We start from the raw sequence: 14,029 nt of genomic DNA, 5'->3' as shown, positions 1-14,029 counted from the left end.
TAGCGTACATTGTTTATCTGAATGAACGGCCCAGTATAACTGTTTGAATAAATCTAATTTTGTGTTTCTGTTGTGGTCTTTCACTGGGAGATGATCGATGGATAGCAACTGTTCAACGAGATGGGCCATCTATCTTCTCTGTAATGCTGTCAACATGCTTACAAAGTGACCCTCTTTTAATTCAAGTCTAAAAAACACTATTACAAGCTCATAAATACAATTAGAGACAAGGGTTTATTGGTTTTGTGTCACAGTGGAGGACAAAAGAGATCAGATTCAATAAAACGAGTTTAAGAGGAGAAACTATGGACACAATTAGGCATTAAATCTGTTTTTATTTTCCCATGCAAACATAATAAATTGTACTCACAGCTGCTTACATGAATTATACTCACTTCAAATGCTTGCCACTATGAATAATTTATCTTCAGCTGTATGGGTGAGAAGCTAAATCCTATGCGTTGTCACATATGATTAATTTCCTTGCAAATTAGACAGAGCTTTATGCCAGCAGACAAACAGGCCTGTCTATAGATGGTGATCTGCTAGGACCTAAACGTTGCATAGTTATGATGATTTCCCTTGCAAAAAAGAAGTGTGCTTAGTTAAATGTGCACTTGTAGTGTACTTTGAAACTCATAAAAAGGACTGTACTTACAGGTAATATAATGTTAATGAAATAAAAAGCCACTTAAGGGTACTTAAAGAGAGTACATTTTTTCATGACTTTCATTAAAGAGAGTTTCTGTTAACTTTAACCATATTTCAAAGACACCAGAATTATGAAATTACATATAAAGATGTACTAAATTGGTCAAAAAACAATTTTAGGTTTAACTAATTGTTCTAATAACTAATAATTCAAACTATAATATACATGTATATACATTGTAAATCCACTGCAAATAACATGCAATTAAGTGTCTGAAAACATTACATTCATTCACATTTATTTATTTATTATTTGTATGTTATTTTTTGGAATAAGTCCCCTTGTTAAAGTGTAAATGAGCTCATCTTCAGTAATCTGTGTGGCTTATCAAGTGTATGGGGCTTTTTAAATCACAGATACTAAGGAATTAATGACTTTGAATCACATTTTGGACCAACAATATTTCACAGCTCCTAGTTGCCTGAACAAGCAAGCTCCTATTGAATACTGTTGTTGATTTGTGAACTCCCAGCATTCATTGCAGCATGACTAATTTATGCAGTTGGTGTTATAGGCTTTTTCTTTTGCCTTTTGCTGCATGTATTATTATGCAGTTTTTATTGTCATCACAATTATTTATTTGCTGTGTGGTATGTGGTGCGGTTTGAGCTTATCTTTCGCTTATTAATTGAGGTTTGTGTACTAACACAACAAGTGTTAAACACTAGGTATATCTATATAAACCTATTGAACATATTGTTGTTTGTAATATTCTGTTATTCCGAAAATTGCACAGCTCTCATATAAAAATCCTTTAAATGAAATTATGACAAATTAGCATTTCTTTCATTGCTAAATGATAATTTGCTGAATAAGAAACCTGTGGTTGACTTGACAAGAATTTATCGGTTGAGTGAGACATGTTGCGTTTAGTGAACAAACAAATTCTGTCTTAAGTTTCTTTCTGTTTTACAGTTAAAGTTGAACTGAGAAAATACCATGAATAGGTTAAAAGAGCCTCGTCTGGCAGTGTAAATTTGTTTTATCCAAATGTCCAAGTGCAAATGTCATTTTGGGTTTCCAAAAAAAAAAATTATTTTTATTATTATTTTTTTTTTTCATTTGAGTTAGTTGCCAAAGCAGCATTTATAATTTTCATTTAGTTTATCTTGATGTACTAAAATAACTAAAATTAAAAATGAAATAAAAATGTATAAAAATGTTACAAACGAATAAAAATTACAAAACAATGAAAAAAAATAATGAAATCTTTAACTATATATATATATATATATATATATATATATATATATATATATATATATATATAAATAAAAACGTAAAATAATATATAAATAGTAATAAAATAAATAGTAAACAAAATAATCAAAACAGTACCTCAATGATACTAAAATGACTGTGTTGAAGTACTTGATTCCAGAAAAGGCCTGACTCAGACTTAAGTCTGTCTCAATATTATGTCCATTCATATTATGACTAGTCAAGGCTAGCTCATTCAAGTCCGAGTTCAGGTCGAGTCCAAATGCTCCTGCAAATATGGTCTTGGACTTGAGATGGGCTTGAGCCTGAGTCTGGTCTGGAACTACAAAACAGTTTTTATCTGTGTAGTAGTAAAGATGTTTAATAAACTGGCAACAATTTCTTAAAGAGGAGTCATGAAAAATTTATGCACAGAGCAAGAGTGATACATAATTGTTGGGAAGTGGTACCAAGTTGCGCAAAATGCAAAAATTTCATTTCATCATTCAGTAAAGAGCACTAACGTCTCCTCTGAGACAAGAGTGTGTGCCACCAGACGGCAATACTGCATGGGTCATGAAGCAGTGCTGGATCAATACTGGGTACAGACTACATATTATAGCTGAAGCCATAACTGCTGCTGTTGATTGATAGCAGGGCAGGTTGTGGAATACTGGGGTCTGGAATCCTTTATTGTACCCTTGCTCTTATATGTATTTTGTAAATATGTTGGGTTGTATCTCGACAAGCGGGCCTAATCAGCTCATGTAATGGAAATATCATGACTGTAACAGTATGCTAAACTATAATTCTAAAGTAATCTGAAATTCATGTGCCAAATGAGTTGCTTAAAGGGATAGCTGATCCAAAAATGAAAATAGAAATTTAATATCAGATCACTTGTTCACCAGTGGGTCCTCTGCAGTGAATGGGTGCCGTCAGAATGAGAGTCCAAACAGCTGCTAAAACATCACAATAATCCACAAGTAATCCACACGACTCCAATCCATCATTTAACATCCTATAAAGTGAAAAGCTGTGTGTAATAAACTAATCCATAATTAATACATAATGCTTCAGTGAAAAAGTCCATGTTGTCCTCTCACATCAAAATCCTCTGACATATTAATTTAGAACTGTTTTGGACTGTTTCCTCTTGTAAACTGTGCTTGATCTGTGCATATTTATCTCCTGATTCAGACAAGGCAACCTTTTCACTGGAGAAAGCAGTATAATGGATAGAGATAGATAGATAATATTTTGGATATTTAAGCCAGAAGTAACGGATTTAAGTTAAATATGTCTTTTAATTATGGATTTGTTTCTTACAAGCACGCAACTTCTCACTTCACAAGCCATTAACTGATGGACTGGAGTCGTGTGGATTAGAAGATCCACTGGTGAGTAATGAAATGAATTTTTTCCAAATGAGTTCAGTATGACGTCATCTAGTTCATGTTTTCATGATTTATTTTTATGATTTAAAATGTTTCAAAACACCCCCCCCCCCCCTCTGCTTTTTTCACAAATCGCACCCTGCAAAGGCATTGGGGATTTATATATTAAGTATGGCACAGTAGGCTTTATAGGGTTAAACAATCATCCTTCTGGATAAAATGAATGGTAAACACATGCAACCAAATGCTTCAGTGATGGCTGGAGATGGTTCTTGGCCATTTGCTGTTTGGTCAAGGAATGGACATGGATGAAAACCTGCACTGAGACACTTAACCTAAGCTCCCAGATCCACGTATATCTTATAAAGCACCTCCACCAAGCTGTAAATGCTGGGCTAATAGAACCATTTATGGATGCTTGTCTCCAAACTCTTTACAACTTCATAACGTTATGGGTGAATCACTGATGGCAGATGGACTATTCTGACGATGCTTTTCATACTCTTCTGGACCTTGATAGTGTTATTTATTTGGCAGTCTATGGGACAGTCACAAGCCTCCCGGTTTTCATCCAAAATAACTTAAATTGTGTTCCGAAGACGAACGAAGCTTTTACGGGGTTTGGAATTACATGGGGGTAAGTGATTAAGACATCATTTTCATTTTGCAGTGGAGTTACCCTTTAAGGGTAACAAAGGCTAAATTAAGGATAACCTTTGTTAGATTTGAGGCCCGTCCACACCAAAGACGATAATAACTATAATGATAACTACAAAGAATACTATAAAGACTTTAAAGAGCTTGGAAATTTTAAAGTGGCAGATGACAAAATTTCAAAATATGACATAAGATATAATTTATTGGTGCACTACCAATTGATTTTATTTTAAAAATATTTATTGTGTCTGTCCCAGCATGTGGTGTCCATTTGGAATCCAAATTGGACTCTTCAAGCTCCAGTGAGAGTAGAGCCAGAATAAATGTAAAGTGCTCTCAGTGGTGCTTTGCCCACTGAGAGCAATTTACTGTGCCACTGATTTTCATTATTTCATGTATTTTAACTTTCTGTATACCTCCAAATTCCATCATAATTACTTCTGATATAAATGGTTCTCAGCAGGGGCGTCACTAGGCCTTTTTTAAAATATAAAATTAAAATATTTTAAAAATATTTGATTAATACATTTTTGATCGCCTCAGTCCCCTTTAAAAAAAACTCGGCGGCAAGCTGCGTCAAGTTTCGGCTCCTCCCCTTATCTGAGTCTGTTTGGATTTAGCGCATTTTTCAATCTGCAGGGGCACCGAGCAGAGCGAACATCAGAGAGCACAAGGTGTGTGTCGTGTGTGCGTGCATTTATTGATAGATTGCTAATGCTATGATATTACATCTGCATCGGTGCAGTTCTTTGTCATAAATGCATTGCAGTTTACATAATGTAATGTTACTGGAGCATTGGGAGCACACGGCATGGCTCGGTATCTCATCCAATACCAATACGTTTCGCTGCGTTCACCTTCAGCCCTTGTGTGATAGTTGTTTTTTATTCCTACAAAAATGAAGTGATTAACACCCATGAAAACATACTTTAGATTCAGAAAACGATCATGATTCATTTTCATTTACTTTTTAAAAATTACAGACATATTATTATGTATTTTGACATTACATTATGCAGCCATGCACAGAAATAGACATCATTGTCTGAAAGCACTAGATGGCCCAGAGAGAGAATGTGGAGTTATTTTGTTTTGTATTATTAAGTATAGTTTTGTATTAAGTAATAATGAATCAGGAGAGGTGTCATGATACATAAATTAGAGTAAGCGTAGAGTAAAGGGATTTTTGATTTTCTTGATTTATACTAGAATTGTACTTGATTTATAGAAGTGGCAAATTGATAATTCATGTTGTTATTTTTAATAAATAGAAATAAATATAGAACAGATTAATCATATTGCCAATAGACAATTACATTAATACATGGTTTGTCTATATTCTTAATGAATATTAGCTGGTTAGTTAAAATACTTAAAATGACATCAATTTTCATGGGGTGACTTTATGAATATCCAACCTTATTGTTGATTATAAAGGCTAAAAAGCTAAAAAACTAAAATAATTTATATTTCATTGTAGATGGATGTACGAAATTTTTTCTTGTCGTGCAGGACTAGGTCTGCAAATGAGCAACAGTCAGGTGAGAATAGAACGTAGACAGCCTCTCACACACACAATACCACTGTGTTCCCAAGATTCATTTCAGTCATTGAACCCTGACATTGTTTTAATTGTCTGCCAATTTCCCTGTACATTTTCTAAGAAAAAGCAGTGGTATCGTCAAAGGAAAAAATTCCTTTCTGAGGTTTGTATATGAGCATAGAAATGCAAACAGTAAAATGTTGTGTTTGTACTGGAAACATGTGTGCGTGTGTTTGTACAGTGAATGAATCAGGAGGTCTTCATTGTAAAAAAAAAAAAAAATCGACATTCCCTATTTTCTAGTGGTCACATCCAATAATTATTTTTTTATTACAGTGTTGTATATGGCACAGTCAGTACTCCTACTCCCATATATGAAATACAGGGAATACAATGGAATAGTGGATTGCAGTAAGGTTAGTAGCATACCACCCTACCCTAATAGTCAAATAATTTTTTTTTAATCATACCCTTATTGGGGGCTGAGCCCCCCTAAAATCAAAATCCTAGAATCGCCCCTGGTTCTCAGTGTAAAAAAAAAACAAAGACCATCACAGAGGTCTGCTTGATGCCCTCTTTGCATCTGATATAATGGATGATAATGTAGAAGCAGGAGTTCGAGGTTGGGTCTGGGATATTGTTTAAGTGAATGACAGAACTTTCTATGTGTTAAACTTTCTGTTTGCAAAAAAAAAACTATCTTTTGTATTTTTTGGGACAGTTAGGAAAAGAGCAGCGTAAACATTCAGATAACCATCTACTTTTGGGTGTTATGGAAGTTAGAAAGTAATTCAGTCATTTTCTATTTTTAAACACTAAAATTTTCTGCACACTCAAAGTTCCTTCTGGTTGATTTCCCCTGAAAATTAAAAAATAAATAAAAACTGTGAAAAACATGAGTAAAACGTCTTCAGCCTTCCATTATCTGAGTATTAAGTGCATGATAAAGTTGCCTTGAGATATAGCTCGAAGAAGGAATATTTAATCAAGGATCTCTGGGAAGCTCCCTGCTGATCTGTAATTTATAACACAGTGACAAAGCTGTTTGCAATATTAAAGTAGCTGGGTGGTAAACATCAACAATTTTATCATTAAATGTGAATATGCAGACCTTTGAAATCATTACCTGTAGCCGTATGATTGAGGGCGTAAGTTTAGGCTTTGGGACATGGGACATGAAATGATCTTTCTGATGGATGACATTCCCTGCACTGTGTCTGTGAAAGACAGCAGTATGACAAAATCCAGAGAACCGTAATATTCATGCTGCTAGGAAAACTGTCACTGTCTGCCTCAATAACGCTCAGCCCGCCTCCATTTGAGCTGTTATTACATGTGCTTATGATGCTTCATTTCAATATTTAATTATTATATTTTTTTCATTTTCTCAATGCAACCTCTGTTTGTATGTGTATCACAACAAATACATTTATGGTAAAGTATTGAGTAAGGAAATACAGTCTAGGTTTTAGACACTATTGGGCACGGATGTTTCATTGCATTAAAAAACAGGATAAATGACATGACACTTCCTCCCTGGAAAAAAAAAAAAAAAAAACCTAAATGGACTGTGTCAAGGTAAGCTCAAATTGTATAATGTCAAGTGGTGGGACCTGACATATTTCTAAGACTTCGGCTACGATGGACACTCTTATTAGAAACTGTTTCAGTACCAAACAAAGTGTCATATGCAAACAAATGCTGCTAAATTTTTTCAAGCCATGTTTGAATTAATTTTAGCCAACTGATGTAAAAGTGCATGTTTTTTTTACATTAAATTTCCCTCAAGTTCACATTAAAACATATGCCACACTTGTCCATGGTATATTCTTTTTATTCCAATTTTTGCAGGATACTTGTAGTACACAGAATTTTCATGATCACTTCTTTAGTTATTCCCTGCTGCGCTGTGAGACATAAATCACTACACTCTTATCTTGCACAAATTTAATGGAAAAATAATTATGTTTCTTGCTGAGGCAGGAGAATGTTAAGCCCCAAAAGTCAATCGGCAGTTAAAGACGGAGAACAGTTCAAAATGTGTTCATACATCCATTCTGTTTGTTATCATTTTGTGTGCCAGACATGATTTAAACAGACAAAAGACTCAGAAAACTGAAAAAGATCTTGCATGTAATTGAAATATGGACTATTTGTTATGTCAGAGTATCATGGACAACAATATTTGGCCATAAGGAAGTACATTTTTTTTAATAGTCTAATCGAGTTGTCATTCCTTTAATTGTTAATTTCAAACAAATCCGATGCGAAACTCATTAGTCAAACACACAAAATATTAATTAAACATCTCATTGTTTCTGTCTTCATGCATGTCAGTGCTTGAACAGTATTTGATTATCATTTCTCAAAATATCTTTGAGTAACTGGAAATAGAATACAACCCGAATTCCGGAAAAGTTGGGACGTTTTTTAAATTTTAATAAAATGAAAACTAAAGGAATTTCAAATCACATGAGCCAATATTTTATTCACAATAGAACATAGATAACGTAGCAAATGTTTAAACTGAGAAATTTTACACTTTTATCCACTTAATTAGCTCATTTAAAATTTAATGCCTGCTACAGGTCTCAAAAAAGTTGGCACGGGGGCAACAAATGGCTAAAAAAGCAAGCAGTTTTTAAAAGATTCAGCTGGGAGAACATCTAGTGATTAATTAAGTTAATTGATATCAGGTCTGTAACATGATTAGCTATAAAAGCTTTGTCTTAGAGAAGCAGAGTCTCTCAGAAGTAAAGATGGGCAGAGGCTCTCCAATCTGTGAAAGACTGCGTAAAAAAATTGTGGAAAACTTTAAAAACAATGTTCCTCAACGTCAAATTGCAAAGGCTTTGCAAATCTCATCATCTACAGTGCATAACATCATCAAAAGATTCAGAGAAACTGGAGAAATCTCTGTGCGTAAGGGACAATGCCGGAGACCTTTATTGGATGCACGTGGTCTTCGGGCTCTCAGACGACACTGCATCACTCATCGGCATGATTGTGTCAATGACATTACTAAATGGGCCCAGGAATACTTTCAGAAACCACTGTCGGTAAACACAATCCGCCGTGCCATCAGCAGATGCCAACTAAAGCTCTATCATGCAAAAAGGAAGCCATATGTGAACATGGTCCAGAAGCGCCGTCGTGTCCTGTGGGCCAAGGCTCATTTAAAATGGACTATTTCAAAGTGGAATAGTGTTTTATGGTCAGACGAGTCCAAATTTGACATTCTTGTTGGAAATCACGGACGCCGTGTCCTTCGGGCTAAAGAGGAGGGAGACCTTCCAGCATGTTATCAGCGTTCAGTTCAAAAGCCAGCATCTCTGATGGTATGGGGGTGCATAAGTGCATACGGTATGGGCAGCTTGAATGTTTTGGAAGGCTCTGTGAATGCTGAAAGGTATACAAAGGTTTTAGAGCAACATATGCTTCCCTCCAAACAACGTCTATTTCAGGGAAGGCCTTGTTTATTTCAGCAGGACAATGCAAAACAGCTATAACAACAGCATGGCTTCGTCGTAGAAGAGTCCGGGTGCTAACCTGGCCTGCCTGCAGTCCAGATCTTTCACCTATAGAGAACATTTGGCGCATCATTAAACGAAAAATACGTCAAAGACGACCACGAACTCTTCAGCAGCTGGAAATCTATATAAGGCAAGAATGGGACCAAATTCCAACAGCAAAACTCCAGCAACTCATAGCCTCAATGCCCAGACGTCTTCAAACTGTTTTGAAAAAAAAAAGGAGATGCTACACCATGGTAAACATGCCCCGTCCCAACTATTTTGAGACCTGTAGCAGAAATCAAAATTGAAATGAGCTCATTTTGTGCATAAAATTGTAAACTTTCTCAGTTTAAACATTTGATATGTTATCTATGTTCTATTGTGAATAAAATATTGGCTCATGTGATTTGAAAGTCTATTAGTTTTAATTTTATTAAAATTTAAAAAACGTCCCAACTTTTCCGGAATTCGGGTTGTACATCAAACATGCTTCCTCAGATTTGAATAAAATGTGGGAAGGATTTGGATAAAAAAAAAGATATTTATTTTATTATGGATATTTATTTGTAATGAGCTTTATAATAATAATTAAAAAAAAAAGATTTATAACAAATTTAAAGGGACAGTTCACCCCAAAAAATTACATTTGCTGAAAATGTACTTATTCTCAGGCCATCCAAGATGAGAATAAGTTTCATGCAGCTTTTCACTTCACAAGATATTAACTGGTGGACTGGAGTGCTGTGGATTATTGTTATGTTTTTAATCAGCTGTTTGGACTGTCATTCTGACGGCACCCATTCACTGCAGAGCATCCATTGGTGAGCAAGTGATGTGATACTAAATTTCTCCAAATCTGTTCTGGTGAAGAAACATACTCATCTACATCTTGGATGGCCTGAGAAAGAGTACATTTTTAACAAAATTTTCATTTTAGGTGCACCTAAAAAGAATCAGTCAAAAGTTTTGTTGAAACCTGTTGAAAGGACAAAGCATGTGCAAACATCACTGAAGTCAGCCACTATGTGCTCAAACCACTGCTTCAATTCAGCACCCTCTCATAAAGCTGTCAGGTCTATGTGGCGGTTGACACCTTTAGACTGCTGAAGAAGAAGATGAAGGTGAAATGTGAGGGGCATGCTGTATCTCACTGCATAATAAAGCATAAATATGCATGACAATTCATTTTCCTAGATGCTAAGAATGTCATGTCGGGTAGGGCTGCTGTGAGGAGGCTCGCTGTGAGACAGGAGCATGATAACATGACAGGAAGTTCAGAGTCTTTGAAAGGAAACACCCTTGGGATGCTGTAATCTCATGAGATGTTTCAATTTCCTCAAGCTCTTGATGCTGATTCAGGCGTGTCTTTGTATAGGAAATATGTCAACAAGACTTTTAGGGAGAATTATGTTAATACAATCAGTGTTATTAAATTCATTTATTTATTTTTCCCGCAAAATTTATTTCAGAACGGTTGGAATGGTTTAAGTCAGAACGGGTCTATTTTGCAATAACAGTTGTCTGACAGACATAAATTAATATGTGGAAATGAAATACTGATTTGAATTCAATTATTTTTCACCTGTATACTAAGCACTAAGCATTTGATGGCATGGATGCCCTTGTGAATAAGAAATACACTTTAGCATAATAATAATATTAAAAAAAAGAGTAAACTTATAGCAGAAATAATACACTTCAAAAAAACAGACTCAACATTTAAAATTCTGTCATAATTTCGTCATCATTTAAGCCCTCATTTACTCCAGTTGTTCCAAACCTGTTTGCGTTTTCTTTCTTCCATTGTGCACAAAAGAAGATATTGTTTACAACGTTCTTCAAAATCCCTTCAAAAGAAGAAAAGTTCGGAACAAGTAAAGGATGAGTAAATTCTAATAGGATTTTTATTTTTTGATGTAAACTATCACTTTATATGCAAACTGAATGTAATGTTTTCAGACATTTAAAATGTTATTTACAGTTAAATTTAAATTTATTATGGTTTAAATGTATATTAAATGGAATTAATTCAGCTTTAGAGTGCTTTTTGACACACTTAAGAAGGACTAAAGTACACAAGTTTTTAATCTGTTCACAAGTATAAAAGCATTTTAAAAGTTGTACTTAAGTGTGTCAAGAAACATTCATAAAAGTATACTCTCTTTAAAGGCACCACAGTGGCATTTAATTTCATTTATATTATAATATCTTCAAGTAAAGTTTTTTAAAATACAGTTTTAAGATTTGAAGTACACTACAAATGCACATTCATTACAATTACACACACTTCTTCCTCACAAGAGCAACCACTCAGAATCGAGTATTCCAGAGAGCTGTGTACTACGCAGTAACAACTACCACATTTATGTAAACACAGTGGGAGTCTGTGTCTCTGTTGTGCTATGAAACATTCCTCTGTTTGTTTGATTATACCAACCTGTTCAGCATAGCAACATCAGCTCAACTAATTTTGCATACAATGACATTTTTTTTTCATTCTAGTGGTGGAGAATTTACACACCACACCTTTAATACAACTGTTAAACATTTGTGTGAACACCAAGCAACGGTTCAGTGTTCAGATGAAAACAATATGGAGTTAATTGGTATTAACTAAAGTTCGGGGCTGGGGCACGGCCAAACAATCACCTGACTTCTAAGAACCTCCATATATACCGGGCCACGTCACATCGCACTGATAGTCTCGTTCTCTCGTAGGACAGGTGTACTGTACTATGGCGTTATTTTTGTGCCACAATCCTGAGCGAGTAATTGTACATTTTGAGCACAGAGAACTATATTTTGCTAGCACATTACATTATATTTTGAACAGCAATTAACAATCGCAAAAAAAAAATTTCACTTGAGCAAAGAAAAAACGATTCCGTGCTCAGATGTATTTGCTTGTTTGCTATTATCCAATTAACGTGCAGTAATAACTCCTCTCACGCAGTTTACTCAGCTGCTCTCTCACAAACTTATTCTCTGCGCTCCTGTCAAGTCCCTCTCTCTCGCGCTCAACTCTTGACACACGCTCGCTCAACTTACAACAGCGTTACAAGTGTGCCACAAAATCAACAAATCGGAAAATGAAAGGTCAATTGTGATTGGCTGTTGGTCTCCAATCAAATCGCTAGTAGAACCAAAGCCCATCTGGTCCGTGTACGTTTTGATCATTTCATTTTCTATTTAGAATTCAATAGCGAATTAAAAAAATAAAATAAAAAAAATACATGTCAAAGCTCTACATTCTTTGCATGTGATTTATCAACACCTAGTACATCTTAAAATATACAGCTCATGAAAAATAAAACAAACATTGGACAAACATTAAATGCATAAACCAGTGTGAATAAACTATATTTTAAAATAAATTTGGAGGTAGGTTGAAAAAGCCAGATTGGGAAGTTTTAAAAAGTTGTACAGTTTGAAGTGTGAATTATTATTCTTGTACACAGATATGGCATATTCATGGCAGTAAACATGAAATTAATGTATATATTTGTCACTTAAACTATTGTAAACAGAAATCCTGTCGCCCCCTCTAGTGGACATTAAGTGTTAAGGGCTTCTTTGCTCGGGTAACAAAAGTCACTAGGATTTTTTGGGAAGTTAAATCTGACCAGTTATACAGCAACGCGAGTCAGACGAGTCTGAAGATCTGAGCTGAATTCGGTTAAACATTAAAGTTCTAGTCGGTGTCAATTACTCTTATAATAAATAATAAAAATAATGTTTAAATATATGTTGGCTTTCTCAAGCCCAACAAAGAATACTAAGAAGAGAAACATCATTCAATTTAGTATGTAATAAAACTAATATTAGGCTACTAATTTATTTCATAAATTTAACTATATTAATTTTCACAATTATTTATTAATGTCACACACACACACCTAGTGCCTTTAGACTTAAAAGACAAAAAAGTAATAAATGTTACAGATAGTGTTGTCACGGTACCAAAATTTCAAAATTATTCGGTACCGATACCAGTGAAAATCCACGGTTCTCGGTACCAATTTCGGTACCAAAGCAAAACACAAAAATATGCTAATTAAAAAAAAACTTTATAGCACTAAAAATAAAACCAATGCCATTCTTTATACTTATTTACAATTGTGTTTAAAGTTTTTCTACAGGTTATATAATTATGAAAAACAGTAAACAAGTTTCACCCAAATTTAATTTGTCTTTTAATTTATGAAATTTAAACATTTTATTTCTGGTAAATAAAGGGGATTTTCTATTAAAATTAAAACATGTAAGAAATATTGTGATTTATTTCTTTAAAAAATAAAGTTTTATAAATTTTTTCAACAGTAGTAGCAGTATCACATACATTTTACTAAATAATAGTAATATTTCTAGCACAATGCTTTTATGTAAAAATGAACTTTTAGGCTAATGAATGCATATTTGTCATTTTAACTGAACTTAAAACTGGTGGTGATGCTTAAGATATTTTTGGTCATTGATGGTTTCTGTAAAAAAAATAGTAATAGATCATATTAATTATTATTCATATTAATTATTATTAAAAGATAATACTACTACTAATTCTACTATCATACTAATGTATATCCAATGCACTATGAATTGATGAGCTGCTGGGTTCATGAATATTAATCACGTTGTCTGCGTTCGGTCAAACTGATTTGCTGAAATCAAAACAGGGACGGTACTAAATCAGCGCCCAGCCAATGAAATTGCCATTTGTGCATTAGCTCCGCCCACTACCGGAGAAACCGGTATGTCTTCTGCTTGTTCAAAAATGAATATGAATAATTCTAAATGAACTCCATTACAGGAAAAGACAATAAAGGATAGTTTACATATAGCGTGTCGATTCAGCGTGGTAAGACTCTCACTCTCTCTCTCTTTTGCATGTGTGAGAAACTGAAAAGATCGCTTGATGGAGAGAGAACTCTGAAGCTCAGATGCTGAAATTAATGCAAGCGCCATGCGCTTCGGTCTATGTAGTACACAAACCCGCACGTCTCTACCA

Source organism: Carassius carassius, chromosome 2 (assembly GCF_963082965.1).
Source record: "Carassius carassius chromosome 2, fCarCar2.1, whole genome shotgun sequence".
In the NCBI taxonomy this organism is placed as follows: domain Eukaryota; kingdom Metazoa; phylum Chordata; class Actinopteri; order Cypriniformes; family Cyprinidae; genus Carassius; species Carassius carassius.
Note: the sequence above shows the minus strand (reverse complement) of the source record.